We start from the raw sequence: 16,270 nt of genomic DNA, 5'->3' as shown, positions 1-16,270 counted from the left end.
AGTTAGGTCAAATGAATTCCACACTGATTATTAATGTAATCAGACTTGGGACTTAGCACAGAGATGCAAACATAGCTTTCAGTAGGAGTTTTGTTTTAATTTTGTTTGCAGATAGGACCTTCTATCTCTAGATCCTATAGGAAGATGGACAAATAAAAGAAAAAAGATAGCTAATCTGATTAGCTTTACTCTAAGATTTTAGTGCAGAAGGAAGGGAGGAAACTCAAGCCACTCATCAGATCAGATGTTACTACACTCATTTGTTAACATGCCTCCTCGAATGGAATTAATGAAACCTTTCATTATAGATCAATACGGTCTTTGACTAGAGAATATTATGGGTACCTATTGTATATGCTTAATTAGATTGAAATTGCTTTCACATTTCCTTTATATCCAAAAAAAACCCTGATCTCAGCAGTTTAAAAAAGGGAATTAGAAAAGTCATCCCCTCCACTGTGCTGCTAAAGCCAGCAAGAAAAAGGAAAAAGGGAAAAATTCTTCAGCCAACTGTCCAGCCCTGGGCTTTAGTTAGGTGGTGATTTTGGCAGCCCAGCAGCAGAGCTGTGCTAAGCAGTGCTTGCTGCAGTGTATCCGTAAAGAAAACAAATGGTAATTCTCATATTATCATCACAGGAGACTGATGACCCATTAAAGTCAATAGGTTTGGGCTGGGACTATATGAAACTATTTTGAGACATTTCCTTTCCTCTCATATTTTCTCTCCAAAAACAATTTCTGGAGAGAACTGTTCCAAATTAATGTGTATTACCCTCCTTCCTCAGCTACTTTTCCTCAAATACATTCTCAAATGCTATTTTTTTCATGTTTTATTTCTTGATAGTAATTTATTACTCTTCAAATTTCCTATCAAAAACCACTTCTTCCCTAAAACTAGTTCTCCTACCACCACAGCCCTTTTCCTGTCCAAATAAAGCCTTTAGTATTTCAGTACCAATTAATTAGCTGTCTGGTTACCTCACACTTTCAGCTCAGCCCAGGGTATTTCTGGTATGTTCCCTGTTTTTCCCTGTCTGTCCCAAGCTCCAAGTTCTCTGCAGCAGCAGCTGATTTCCTCACGCCTAGCGGGCACTGCGCTCAGATGCTCAGGCCCCAGGGCCTGCTTGTGGGGCACTGCCTGGGCACCCCATGCTGCCTCAGAGCCCACCTGCCCTCCCACCTCCCGGTAAAGGCAGGCCTCGGTGCCTCTGTGGGTAGAATTGCGAACTCACGACATTTCTCTAAAGCAAACTGAAGCTTGAATTCTCAGCCCCCCAGCTCTGCAGGCAGGAGGAGGCTGCGGCTCTTTCCCTGGGGCTGACACCAGGCAGGGCTCGCCGCTCGCTGGGCTAAGTTCAGTGTGCCCCAGCCTCCTTGCATTGTTTATCAGCTTCCCTCCTTCTAAATTCTTTGTTTGTACAGTGGCAGCTTTTGTGCCAGTTTTTCTTCTTTTCTTTTTTTTTTTTTTTCCTTTGCCTGGAGTTATTGGCAGAGCTAATTAACCACAGAATATAAAAGCCTTGTTCTTCAGGGCCGAGGAGCGGTGCGATCGCAGAGCAGCGTGAGTGCTGCCTTGTGGTGTGGGGGATGAACGGACGGGTGGGTTGCCTGAGGATGGCCAGATGATCCTCACAAAGATGTACCTAGACATTTGCATCCTGGTTCTGGAGGGGCTGAGCCGTGCATCCCTCCCCGCCCTGCTCTGCCGATGGCACCCACTGTGGCGAGCCGCCTCAGCCGCCATGGGGGAGCTGAGGGGTGAGTGCAGCCTGGCAGGCCGACGTGCTGGTGTGGACAGGGCAGGAGGGCACAGTGTGCTGCTGCTGGGTTTGTGCGGTTCGCCCTGCATAGCTCCCCTCCATCCGAGGGGATGTGCTTGGGGACCGTGCCCAGGGCTTGTCCTTGAGGTGAGGAAGCCGGAGCTAGACGCAGCCACAGCCACAGCCGTGGGGCCTGGTGCGTGAGGAGGAGGAGGGCAGCCCTGTGCCTCGAGGGCAGCCCGACAGGGTGTGGGCTATGCAGACCGAGATCTTCCAAATCTAGAAACGCTTGGGAAACTTTTTTCTTTCCCCTCGGAGAAACGCCTGGTTATGACAGGCGACACGACTGCGTTCAGCACAAAATGCTCCTGCTGTTTGTCCACCTGAGATGACTTCCCCATCTGCGTATTGGGGTGGCTGTGGGGAGCCCCATGGGCACCAGAGCCCCACGGTGCTGTGTAAACCCTGCCGTGCCCTGGTCTCTGCTGTGGGCTCAGGCCCACCCACGGCGACCCCATCACCGTGGGGTAGTCCTGGGCTGCCTGCAGAGGAGCGGTGACAGGGCAGGGTGGGGGCATCTCTCCGCAGCCCCATGGCACAGCACCACGGGCGGCCCCGTCCCCATGTGGACGTGCGTGGGTGCCTGCGTGTCCGAGGGGAGCCGAGCCGTGGGGTGGGGACGCCGTGGGGACGGGGATGGAGGGAAAAAGAGCGCCCGGGGCTCGGCGCCCCCCGCCCGGCCCCTGCAGCCCCCGCTGCGCCCCGCCGGGACGCGGCGCCCTGCGGGAGGGCGGGCTCGGGGGGTTCGCGTGCCTCCGGGGGCGAGGGGGAGGGAGAAGAAAATCGAGAAGAAGCAACAGCCTCCAGCTTCTCCCTTCCTCTAATCTTGCTTCACTCCCCCTTGCTCCCTCTCCCTCCCTCTCCCCTTTCCCCTCCCTCCCTCCCTCTTTCTAATTCCTGCCGCTAGCTCGGAGCCTCATTCAGCAGCCGCTGCCAGTGGAGTGTAATAGGCTGAAGATGCCGCCGCGTCTGCCCAGCGCCGACTTGTGAATGGGACTTGTCTCCTCGTCCTCCGCCCGAGCGGCCCCGGGCAGCGGCCGGCCCCGCTGGACGCGCAGGTGAGCGGCGGCCGGGGCCGGGGCAGGAGGAGCTGGCGGGGGCTGCGCGGCTGTCCGTCCGTCCGTCCGTCTGTCTGTGTATCCGAAACTTGGCGGCGGGGCTCGGGCAGGGGCTGGGGCAGGGGAAGGGGCAGGCAGGTGCGCCCCCAGCCCCCGGCCGTGCTCGGAGCCAGCCCGGCGGGTGCCCGAGGGGCGCGACGGCCCCGGAGAGGGGAGGCAGACGTTGGGGTTCTTTGGGGGTTTGGGTTCGGGTTTGGGTTGTGTTTGGCTTTTATTTTATTTTATTTTTTTTTTTTCAAATCTTGCCCCCGGGGGGCGGAGAGGGGGAGGGCGAGCGTTTGCCCGTTTTAAAATGTTCCTCCGGATAAGCTGATATTGAAAGCCCCGAACTGAAAATCTTTTACTTGCAGTGTAGCTCCCAGGCATGAAATGTATATGCAGAAATTATGAGTGCATGAAATGAAGGGTACTCTACCCGGAATAAAAGAGGGAAAGACTTTGATTTATATCTTTTTTTTTTTTTTTTAATTTGCTTGCTGGCTTTCAAATGCATTACTATTCACAAGGTACCAAAATGGTATCTGTCTCTAATTCGGGCTAGTCCAAAAAGCATTAGACTCTTGGGTGATACGTGCTTAAGCACATCCCCAGGAGAGGTAAAATAGATCGGGCTGCGGGTCCCCATAAATACCATTAAGTTTTAGAATAAAAGTGCTTCCTGTGCAGTCCCTGGGGAGCACATATAGCAATCTGACATCATGATACAAATGCCTTTACCTTCTATAGAAGTCCCCCTTTATTGTCTACTCTTTTAAATATTCATTTGCTGAGCAGAGAACCGGTATATGCTAGGAGATCTTCTTTGTACCATTGCTACAAAGGACAGTGTGGCTGTGTAACACAGTATTTACCTACTAAGATATCTGTGACAAAGGAACCTCTTTAGCAAATGAGGTCACTAATTCAGAAACTGGCCTTTTATAAGCAGAATGCTCATTTCTTTTTCACATTCCAGCGAGTAGTAACTCCCCGGGAAAGACTTTCTTCCTGTTCATTTGTGATGGTGATACAGACTGTGCAGACTCTATTAAGAAATTAAATATTTTTAACTCTTTCATAATGAAACTGTTGAGTGAGGAAAGCACTAACAGATTCAGAAGCAGGGAAGCAAACACTCAGACGTTACTGAGTGTCTGTCTTTTTTCCCCTTCCCTTGCTCCTGTGCTTGCTTCAGTGTTTCCAAAGTCTGTGTGATTTCTCCAGGTAGAGACTTTGTTCCCTTTTTCTATGCTGGCTACCCTATATCAATAAGTGAATTTGCTTTCAATATGGAAGTTCTGCAATAATTAATCTGACATCTGCCTCAGTTCTCTCCACTGAGATTTGAAACGCAAATCGATGACTGTACTCAATCCGTTGGATGATTTTATAAGGAGAGATATATAGAGGTACATGGAAGTGGAATTGCAGATGCTTGCTTACAAACAGCATTTTCATAGCAGAGCAGTGCAAATCATGTTGTGAGACAGACAGTGAGAACAGTAGGGAGATAGAGAGCAGAAGGTCTAGTTTGGGGCTTCATGCCTTAACACACAACATTTTTCTAGCATATTTCTTAGTCTACTACGCTATAGGAAACAAGTTTGTGACTGTACTTCTAAAGCAGTTCTTCCTCTTGCAGAACAGAAAAAAAAAAGTTACAGAACAAAGAACTACATCTTCAATAAAAGAACTGGAAATTCTTTAAGAATATTAACTAAATGGCACCTTTCCTCCTGCAGATTCTTGTTCTTAGGCCCTGAAATGGGATTATTATTTTTTTCTTTTTTTAAACCTCAGCCTTGCACTAGAACATCAGGGAATGATCATGGGCAGAATGTACTATTTATAGACCACTCTACACCAGCTTCAACTTTGCTAAAATTTTAAGTGTTGTCCGTCCAAAAAAATCACTAAGAACTAGATTACTTCATTACCAGAGAAGCTGCTACAGTAGAGTATATCAAGAGATAAGTCATTGCGATTCATCAGCACAGTTTGAGAAGGAAATATGTATGGAAATGGATGACCGAGACACAGAACAATCAAATTAAATTTTCTTTTGCATAACAATGTGGGGAAACTACAAAGATTTGAACCGTTTTTGTGATTCATCTGATCAAATGCTTTAAATTATATCATATGATTTCAACTTCAATTAATACGCCATTTTGACAAAATTTGACATACTTAATTCAATTTAGTGTAAGTAACATACGTCAAGTTCAGAGTTGCAGTAGTTTGAGGCTAAATCTTTTGTTTTCTGCAAATGCTGTAACTAAAGAAAGCACGTATAAGGTAAATATTTTTATTGCTGAGATTTCTACAATAATCTCAGAAGTTATTTCTAGCACAGACACCACAGAAATTTAAAGCAACTCCAAACTTAAAACTATTGCCTGCCCTTTCTTGGTGAGCCCCCTAAAATGACTTTGAATCCATTTTGTGCGCTGGACGTTCAGCGAAATATCTTCAGTGTGTGAGAAACAGAGGTCTCATCTGGAATCAATTAATTTGAAACAGTTTAGGAACATACTTTCTAGACTTTTTTTTTTCTTTTTAGTGCCTGAGTTTTTCTGTGAGTATTTATAAGCAAAAAACCTGTCTGTAATTTGCTGTGCAGCACCCATTTGTTTTAAAACAACACTTCAGTTTTCAGGTCCCTTTGCTGGGCGCAACCTCAAAGCTTAGGGAAGCAGAGGGAGGAGAGATGGCCATTGGCTTCTCTTTGTCCATGGGAATCACGAGGACTTAGTTTACACTTAAGTCTTGTAATTTTGTCACATAGGTTGTTTTATATATATATATATACTTTATCCCTTATCGGTTAAGGAACATCGTCGAATACTCCTAAAGCTCCTTCACGGTCCGTGAGGAGAAGCTGCCCTCCTGCTCCGGGTCCCGGCTCCGGGTGCCGAGGCGCAGGAAGGAGGCCGGCACAGCGCCGTGCCCGGCCCGCTCGCCCCGCACCGCCCCCGCTGCCCTCACGGCACCCGGGGGGGCTCCGGCCGCGGCCGGGGCTCGGCGGCGGGGACTGGCGGGCGCCAGGGGGCGCTGCCGCTCTTCGCTGCCTCGCCGCCGCCTTCCGGGGCGCGCTGAGCGGCGGGGCCGGGGTGCGGCCTGGCGGCGGCCCGGGCTGAGGCGCGGCCCCGGGGGCGGCGGCTCGGCGAGAGGCAAACGGCCTCGCCCCGCTCCGCGGCTGTTCAGGGGTTCGCCGCCCCTCTTTGCCTTTCTCAACGGGGATGTCAGCTCCCGCCATGCCGAGAGGAGTTTAAGATAGAAAAAATGATACGGTGAAACAACAAATTTTGCTTTCGACAATGTTGTCGGGGCTTGAGATATACTATATAGCCATCTTGGATAGTAGAAGGGCACGTTAGGCCAAAGTGGCCTAATTTTACCTAGGTAAAATTTTACCTAGGAGCTCACAACAGACAAACTGCAGTAGGTTAGCCTAAGTCATTTCCCAGTATCTTCTAGCACCTCGGAATAAGAAAGAAATTGTTACAGCCCATCATTGCACATGCTGACCAGAAAGGACGTACTTAACAGTAGATTTGAAGTGACTGCAGGTCAAACAGAGCCTCATTTCCACCTGTCCTGGTCTCACATTCTTCCCTAGATCTCCACATCAGGCAGGAGGCCAGGGTTTGACTCAGACCAGTCAAATTCCTGTGTATAAGAAATATAACCTACTTGTGACAGGGTGCATGCAGAGTTTTACAGTATATTATATCCACTTGGACAAATAAGCAACCAAAGAAGCTAATGTGTCTAATAGAAATCGTTATCCATGATTTTGATGCCAAAAATGGGGAAGATGTTGCCTTAATTGTACTATTTTCTGTCAGTCACCTGATTTTAGATATTAGTTAAGAATTATTTTACAGTAGCAGCTCTTCGTGAGAGTGTTAGTAACTACAGTACTGGAAATGAGCACCGCTTTGCTAAGGAGCGCTGTGGTGTGAAGAGCAACCTGAGACCCATTAGCTGCCCATCCTCTGCTGTGCTCCGAGGCAGGGAGCATCCTTTATTCTGTTAGATGCTCTCAAGGTGGGTGGAAAAGTCAGAGCTGCCAGTCGTGTCTGAGGCCCTCCGCAGAACATTACGCATCACTGGAACATTAGCAGTGCCTCACAGGCCAGCAGGAATTCAGAGACGAATATCTGGAGCAGCCAGCCCCTGCTGCTGAGCAGTGCCCTTGGGGAAGGAGACATTAGGGCTAATTTTGCTTGACAAAGGCAGAAGGCCTTCTTCCATAACTGCTTGGGTGGTGTGGTGGCTTTCAGACATCCCAGTCCCACTGAGCTCTGTTGGCTCCATGAGCCATAATTTAGTTCTTCAATTTTAAAGTGCTGGCTTAAGCAAATTCTAAGAGGGTTTTGTGCTTTTTTCACCAAAGTCTGGCAATGAGTAAGAGCCCTCTCCCTTCTGAATCAGCAAGGGTTCATCAGAATTCTTAATTGTAATGCAATGGCAGGCAGAGTTGGAGTAGGAGAAATCAATGTAAATGGATTAAAAGAAAAGGACTGAGTAACTGAATGTAAAAGAGGAGCCAGGTTTTTCCAGAGTGATTGGTGAACAAAGCTGCAATAGGTTTCCAAGTATAATTTATTATTATAATAATGTTTTAATAGTTCATCAACAGATAGACAGTAGCCACATTATAGGCAAACTGACATAAAATACAATTGTGGATCATGAAGTCTTGAAGTAGGCAAAATCGAACAGAACTTTGATACATGAATGTGAGTGGTAGGAAATGCCCATCTAGACAGTAATTACACTCAATCTTTCATGTAAGTGTATTGGTATGGTCTGAGACTTTCCACTGAACTCCCAATGATTGCATGGAGACACAGGCTCGTATACGCAAAGACCAGAGTGATGAGCAGAAAGAATTACATTCAATAACCCTTTAAAACACAAGTCACAGAATTTTCATTGTGAGCTTGATGGCCCCAAGAATTTAGGTCCCTTACATTCCACGTTTGTACAGTGTACTAGTGCAAGCTTTGCTACCGTACCAGCATGCATTGTTACTACCCCATAGCTTGAAAACAGCCTGACCTAGATGGTTGTGCACAGCTTTGTTCTTCACTTCTATCTTCACGCTAGCAAGTGGGGTAGAAATTAAATTTATGGTGTACTCACTTGCAGCTCCTGTTCCTTGTCACACGAGCTCCTAATCATACAGAGTCTATGCTAGCTTGGTAAGCTAAAAAGTTCCTTAATGTCAGTCACATTGAAGAGCTCTTTCTTCTGCACTGTGTTTTAGTATTCTTCATATTATACAGTGTTATCATCAGATATTCCATTACATTTAAGGTTAAACTGATGCCATAGAAACTCTGGTTCAACATAATTTTTATCCCAGTGAGGCTGCTGATATATATTTTAAAATAAAATAAAACTTCAGAAACATATTAATTGGTCTCAGTGGTTAAGTTAAATAGTTAAATACATGCATACATATCATTCTGCCAAAGATAAGTCATTAGTTCAATATAAACCAGAAATGATAGCTCTATTTGAATCAGGAGACTAAACCCTATTTCCATTAATGCTAACTGTTTTATTAATACATGCATGTGTCGGCATTGAGTCATAAATTTAAATGGTCTGTCCCTTCTTGATTTAAAGTAATTATCTCAAATATCTTGGCGGCTGAATGAGTAACTGTGTGACTCCTTTCATCTTTTATCAACTAACCTTTTTTTCTTTTGTATGTAGACATTGTAAGGCAAACAAAAGAAACAGAGTTTTTGCAAAGTTGGCCAGCATTTGATATTGGATTACTAGAAACAAAAATTTTAAGTATAGAGCAGAATACCTTGTAACTGTACCAGCTCCCAGATAAGGTTCCTTGGATCCTTTTTAGAGCTACTTAGTTGCATACCCTTGTGTACATATCTGCAATTTACGTGCGCTTCATGCACATCTATTTTCATTTCACATGTATATATTTTAAATTATTTTTGTGGGTTACTAGAGAATTTTAAGCAAGGCAACAGGTTAAAAAAAATCCCAACTTAAATTATGACACTCAGAAAGTTTATATCTAATTCTTGAAATTAATAATTTTATCTGAGATAAATCTTGACATAAATGTAGAACTTCAAATGGTGTTTAACCAATAAAAAGAACAACTGGTCTCATTAGCATTAGAGAACACACTTGACATTTTAAGATAAAATCTTATACTCTCAGAGCAGTGATTTCAACAAGTAGCCCTTCCTTTCAGCAGACTCGACCATATATTGACTGTAGTTAACTGTCTCTAAGTATTGCTCAGTTCATTTTAGACCAACAGTCAAGACAAGGTTTCAGTGCATTGTACAGGGTACTTTCTAGTCAGAGCTGAAATGTCTGTAAGCTTTCTCTGAGGAATGACCAATAGTAACACAGTTGAGTGCTGCCCGGTTAGTTCAGTAGGTGCAGCACAGTGATCAGAACTTCCAGTTTCATATTGCATGCAACCATCACTAACTACAGAGACGACCACTCTGATGTCACTGAAGAATCGCTCAAACTTTTACCCAATGCATACAGTGATCAGATATTTTTAAAGATAGCTTCTCCTTCCCATTCTCTTTCAGCATGTTTGCTTGCAATTGAAATTTCAGTGAAGTTCTTTAACATTTCACATTAGTGAAAGTTACCGTTCATTCACAGTTTCAAATCCAATTTCTCCCAGACGTAAGAGGTTCCAAAATTTTGAAAAGCAGCTGCATAATAATTTTATTTGGGGCCCTGATTCAAATAGAAGACTTTGTCCATTGCTGATTGTTGCCATTTTATTTGTTCCTATTCCAGTTATAGCCGGTATAGCTCAGAGAATATGGCTGATTAGTATGCATTTTGATTCTTTTTAGCACGGTTGTAATTTACATAGCATTTCTTTTTCTAAAGCAAGAATGAAATGTAGCAGGCATTGGCATTTACATACAAACAATTTATCCATTTACATACAAAAGGGCTGATTAGGTAGCAAGATGAGTAACTGGAGGTCACACTTAGGATGGTCGTTAAAGTTCTTTCTGTCCTTAAAATTGTGGATTTCTCAATATTGATACGAAAAAAAAAGTTCATAAACTATAAATATGTGGTCAAGTTCCAAGTATTAAATTTGACGCTCTTCTATGTGATTTTCCATGGTGCATTCTTTTGCCGTATCCTTGTATTGAAGCTAGCTTGAGATGATCCCTTCCTCAGTTACATTCCCAGTTCTGTACTGCAGTTCACATTCTGTTCATCAGTGCAAGGTTGATTTGGAGACCTCACAGCTAACTAGGGCATCTGCATGATCTGGATTAAAATAAAACATGCACAGCCTTTAAGGTTAATGTCTATATGACCTTGGTAAGATTGAACCTGTGCTCCTAGGCATTGTGTAGTTCCTGGTTTCTCAGGTTCCCGAATCATCTCCTTGAGTTTATTGATCTTGCTTATGTTTAGATGATATTTCTCATGCCTCACTTTATTAGCTTCCGTTCCCCCTTTACAGTATGCAATCTAATACTCTGTGAACTTCTCACCTTCAAAGTTTCCCACTTTTCAATGCCAGCTTTGCCCTGCTCTCCCGTCACTTCCATTTTATTAGGTACAGTGGACTCTACTTTTCTAGTGTTCTTTTTTCCCCCCATTTTTCACCTCCACTGAACTACCCTCCTCATCCTCAAATGTGAAGAAATCCTCTGATTGAGTGGGTCAAGATAATTCAACACTTACCTTCTCCTTTGACTGTTACTTCTACCTGAATTAAATGAGGACCTCCCATTCCTAGCCTGCAATGTAATAAAACCCCCCTCACTATGGTCTTGTAGATGCTATTGTCCAGTTACATTCCGCACGCGTTACTTTTTTTTTTCTTTTTTTTAATCCATATGCAGGTATAATGCTCTACTGAGAGCAGTAAGATATGATAAAAAATTCTTGGTACATTCAGTGGCTTCCTATATATTTAGTTCATTACCAACCAAAGTCTGAAGTGGTATTGGTGCTGTTTGAGTGGTATTAAGGCAGTCTTATGAAAAAGAAAATGGCAACCAACTTCTTTAGAGCATTTATCTATATATGCAGATGTTGTATGTAACTAGGACACGACGAACTCCATTGAAAAAGGAAACACAAAGATTTACTCCATGCTACAGCGATGTGCTATGATTCTACAGTGTCACAACTTAATGGATGGCTGCTGGCCTAGTCTTTGAAAGGAGAAATCAAAGCACTTACTGCAAATCAGAAGTAAAACTATAAAATTATAATCTTCTAATTTGTTTTGAATGGCATTGAGTTGACATTGAGTACCACCTTACTGTACCCTTCAGTATGTATTAATACATGGAGAAAGCAATGGCAATGCCCTCTTTATTTAATATATCCTCAGAATTTTGTTGTTATTGTTAGCAGACTTTCAAAAATTACTTCTATGACCCAGACGTGTTTAAACTATATATTTGACATTTATACTTTGCTGGTTGAATTTCTGTCTGGTCATCCTGAAATAAAGCAGAGAAACTGTATTGGAATCCATGAGGTTATTCAATTGACATTGCTACTGAACAATGACCTTCATATGGAAATTCAAACTAGTTTTGGTTATTACATTAACTAAGTTTTAAGCAGAACTTGCGTGGAGGTGTGGATTTCATGGCTAAGGCAGTTTTTAATCATACCTGCATTAGAAATGCCATCTATACACCATCATATGTAAGAAATTGCACTAATATTGGTTTAATTATCCAATCAAATTGAACAAGGAATGAGTTTGGCTGAAATAATCAAGTCTATAGAGAAAGTGCCAGCTCTGATACTTACCAAGATTTGACAGTTGCTTGTTGTCATGACCTTGGCTTCTTTTATGTTTAGCAGGAGGTCAGAAAGTATGCTAGCTGTAATTGCTGCCTTCATAAGATTCTGTAGGCCATCCTCTGCAGCAGACTTGAACCAGATTGTCTACGTGTATCAGATTTCGATGAGCTGGGTACAAATCTCTATTTTGTTCTCACAGCCATTAAGTCCTGTTTCTGACTACCACCATATACAGTCTGTGGAACAACTTAGACTTCATGATATTTCCTTGCAGAAATAAAAGACTAGCAAGTTATTTCTTGAAAGCTATATGTAATGGGAGACCTTACAAAAATTGGACTTAAAAAAAAAATACAAGACAAAAAAACAGGCCATTGATACCATGAACTTTATTATGAAAATAATGTAAATGAAATTAATAATGTGTACAAAAGATTTTCTGGTATTGTTAAATCATTTTGTCTGCTGGAAAAGAAAAGAACATTGTTGCCCAAAGGTATACCCCATCTGGAAATTAAATCCATTTTTACTAGAAATGAAATCATTCAAAGTAAACGGCAGAAAAGCTTGTGTTTTAACTGTTTCCATGTGGTTAAAAGTAGATGATATTTAACCCACAAATGCCTCAGGCACTTTATTACTTTGAGTTAATGAATGCTAATTGTTTCTTGAATTGGAGATCAGCAGCTCCTCCTTTTCATGGTTTTCCATAATGTTACAAGGAGTATTTTAAGTCAGATATGAAGCAGCTCTAGTGACTTAATGGGGAAAAAAAAAAAAAGATGAATTTTTATACACATAACTTCCTTTCTCATTTGTATGAGTTGATTATACAGATCTCCACTTTGGGCTTTATAAAAGGCCCCCAGCTTTATTTTCCAACAAATTAGAAACATACCAAGTTTTAAATAACATATCAAGTGTTTTAAACATAAAGACATGAATTTCTATCTACATCCTCATGCCCCAAAATAATTTGTCTGTTATCTTTAGTAAACCAGGCATATTCATTATGCCTCCTTAATCCTGTATCCTTACGAATTGAGATGTCAGTCTGAATGACAGGAATGCTTTTCACAGCTGTGCCTTGAAGGACAGACACCTTTCTGCCATGAACTATACCAGAAAAACTCCCATTGCAAAAAAGTTCTTCCATGGTTCTCAGTAGTCCGGTGAAGTCACTTCCATAAAATCCATGGAACTGTTGCTAAGATTAGGTGCATATACGCTGCTGAAGCTTTATGGGGAACTGACTAAGAGATCCCTATACATTAATTATGCCTTCTAATTACACACTTTTAGTAACCTCCCCATGTCCCAGAAGAATCCTGGAATGAACAAAGAGGAGCATAATTCCTCATTTATGGAGAGGAATTCTTTCTAGCTCAGTAATCACATTCAAGATTACAAGTCAGCGGAGAGGACAGCATCAGGACTTGTTTCTAGTTTCTCTTCAGTTTTACAGGACTTCTGCTTGTTAGTGGCAAAGGTGACTTCATCCACTTGCATTTGAGGATGGGAAAAAATGAAAACCTTAAATCTGTGTGTTTGTTTTTCCTGTTTTAAGAGTGTTCTTTCACCTGACAAGATGATTGTGTGCCCACTCATGCTCCTTTTGGGGGAAATACTTGGAAAGCATTGAGTGTGATGAAAACTCTTGTATTACAAAGGCAAAATCCCTTGTTCTCAGAAGTTTTTTAGAAGTTCTTAGTGATACGCCATCTGAAGAGCAGCCTCCGAAGTATAATAGTAAGGTAAATTAACTTGGCTGAAAAATATTTGCAGCTTGTTTCAGAGGGGGAGTTCCAGCCTTTCAATAAATGTTCCATGAAGATCCTATTGGATTTAACATATTCATTGCATTTCCTATTGGAGCAGCATTTCCAAATGATATTGTGGTGTTCAATGTGAAATGCCAAAACATTGCGAAAAACTGCTACTAGTGGCAAAAGGGTTAAACAACATATGGGCTAGTTATCTGTCTGGAGCTTCAAACAGGCACGTTCTACATCAAAAAGGGACTGCAGTAACTCCTTGATCAAAGCTCAGGTAATTTAATTATTTGCCTTCATGAATCAAGGGGTCCTTGAACAAGCTCAGGATGTCTGGATATTAGAATATGGGAAATTTATTGTTTCACTCCTTCTAATATTCCAACATCAAAGAGAGTTTTTTCCTACAAACAAAGCAGCCTGAAGTCAAAGAACTCAAGCAAAAGCTAGCGTGGAGAGCTTCAGTTTCGTAGCAGCTTTGTGAGCTGAAAATTAAGCTGATTCCTGTGGGGTGAGATATTTACCACTGCGATTCTTTGTGTTTATTTTACATAACTAAATATCTGTACTGAAACTTGCAAACTGAAATGCTTACCTCCTATTTCTGTAAGCTCCCGTAGTTGATATTCTTTTTCCTCTTTTTCAATTTTACATGACTTTCCATGTTTTGCTTTGCAAATCTCTGTTTACCAAGCTCTAAGTGGCTCCTTGACCACATCGTGCTTTGAGATTCAAATTGGCACAATGTACTGTAAACCGTGTTCCCTAATGCTGAGGGGAGTTCTTAGCCGGTTCCTCCAGCACTCCCAGCCAAAAGGCAGAAGGATTTTAGGGTGGCAACAGATGTCTGTGATCTGAAGGAGCAGGACTCAATCCCATGCACTCCCTGTGCTTCTCACCATCGATGGCAGTTTTGTTTGTTCAGGATTAATAGGGCAAAAATCAGTTGGCTTTTTTAAAATGCTAAACATAGCAGAGATGTGCACGCTGATACAAGAACAGATTCTCAGCCTGCAAAAACAAATGTCTCTTTATTCCTTGGAAAGATTCCTTTGTAATATTCCCTTTTATTTTTATGCTTGCACTTTCTTCTTTTCCTTGGCCAGACTTTCTTTCACAGCTGGGGCGCATCCCTCTTTTTTCCATGTTCATGGACAAAACATAACATACTAATATGTCATGGTAAGTGCCAGTCTCGGTGTGCGAATTGTATGTTTATCTGCTATATCATTTCTGCATAAAAGCTTTCTCATTGCTTGTGTTTTCCTGATTTTGTATGTGTATATTCATGACCTGCAACAGTGCTGTATGTCAAACTGCTCTTGCAGCTAGTGAGATGTCTTTGTGCAGAGTACTTCCTTATATCTTAGCAGGGAGCAGAAATAAAGTAGTGGGAGACAAGTCAATAGAGACAGGAAACAAATGCAGTCTCTACATGTGGTGACAAATGTTTCCGAGAATGATAAGTAAGTTATATAAATAGAAAGAAAATAAAATGGGTTGGCGCATCCCACCTTCTCATATTTAACTGTGAAATAATAAGTGCCTTAGATTTCTAATACTGTGGATCCTTTTGCAAATGAAAATATATCTTTGAAAAAATGCCATGGAAATTTTTGTTGAGCAAAAGGAAGGCAAAATGCAAAATTATTTTAAACAATCTAATTATCTCACGTAACACACTAAATAGTGAAGACAATTTAACTTATGCCATATTCTTCGTGTCATTGCCATGCTGGTGAAGAGTTCCACAAAGTATTTTGTTTAACTGGTGACATGAGGCTTGGAGTGACATGCTCCTCAGTTTAGTGTGAAGGTGTTGTAATCTACTTCGCATATTGGCACGCTGTAAAACAGCTCTATCAGCTGCATGCACTTCAGTTCCTTACAATAAGATTGCAGAATGAAGTGCTCAGTCGTAAAGACATTCCAAATTCCTACCAGACTTCCCAAGTAATTCTGTTACTGGAAGAATTACCTTGTTTCTGTGAAACTTTTGCAACCAGACTAATTTTTAGTTTCTTCAGCTTGAATGGAAAACTTTCTTTTAACCTTGAAAGACCTTGCTTTTCATTTCAATTAACTAAATATGTTCAAATTATTAACGTGATAGTCTCATTCAATATTTTCCAGGAGATCAGCCAATAGAAAGGTGATTATTTAGCTCGAAGTAAAGTTGCTTGGTTGGTATCACAGCAAATCTATGGTAGCATCCAAGGCAATAATATAGTCAACCAGGCAGTATTGCCAAAGTTTTACCTGTATATACACATGCACACATACATATATATATACATGTGCACATGCACCCTTATTGAATGTCTATCATAGTCTTACTGCAAAATCTTTGTTACTAAGCAGGACTGCATGCATGAGTTTATGGAAGCTTTAATTTCTGCCATGTAAACTATATTGTGGTGTGAGTGGTAACATTTGCCTGTGAATGATGTAGTGACAGTGCACATGCCTGTGCCATTACCAGAGGAGGAGGAATTGATTAGCAATAACACACTTCATTAACACTGCACTTTCTCAATCATTGTAATTGTGGCTCTTCCCCTAAAACATCAAGTGGAACAGGTTTCATTTCAACCAAATCAATCTAATGTGTTAAAATTTACATAATTTCCTCTCATTGCATTTATAGAGCAGCAGGAATTTTAATTTGCATTGTCTGTATAGTCTATAATCAAAGTGTTAAGAGCACAAGGTTTATTCATTATGTATGGCATGTGGTGACAAATTTACATAATAGGCTACATCTTGC

General features: G+C 42.0%; 1 protein-coding gene across 6 annotated transcripts in view; it reads left to right on the top strand.

Moving 5' to 3' along the window:
• CDH11 (cadherin 11) overlaps positions 1 to 16,270 on the top strand; it is a 362,720-nt gene that overhangs the window by 277,935 nt on the left and 68,515 nt on the right. For all 6 annotated transcript variants that reach the window (XM_080552813.1, XM_080552810.1, XM_080552814.1 and 3 more), the window contains one exon: positions 2,728 to 2,878. The gene's annotated coding sequence lies outside the window, so the exon portion shown is untranslated. The remainder of the gene's footprint in view (positions 1 to 2,727; positions 2,879 to 16,270) is intronic.

Source organism: Anser brachyrhynchus, assembly GCF_964034855.1.
Source record: "Anser brachyrhynchus genome assembly, chromosome: 12".
Lineage (NCBI taxonomy): Eukaryota > Metazoa > Chordata > Aves > Anseriformes > Anatidae > Anser > Anser brachyrhynchus.
The sequence above is the reverse complement of the archived record's forward strand: the minus strand, read 5'-3'. Positions and strand labels throughout refer to the sequence as shown.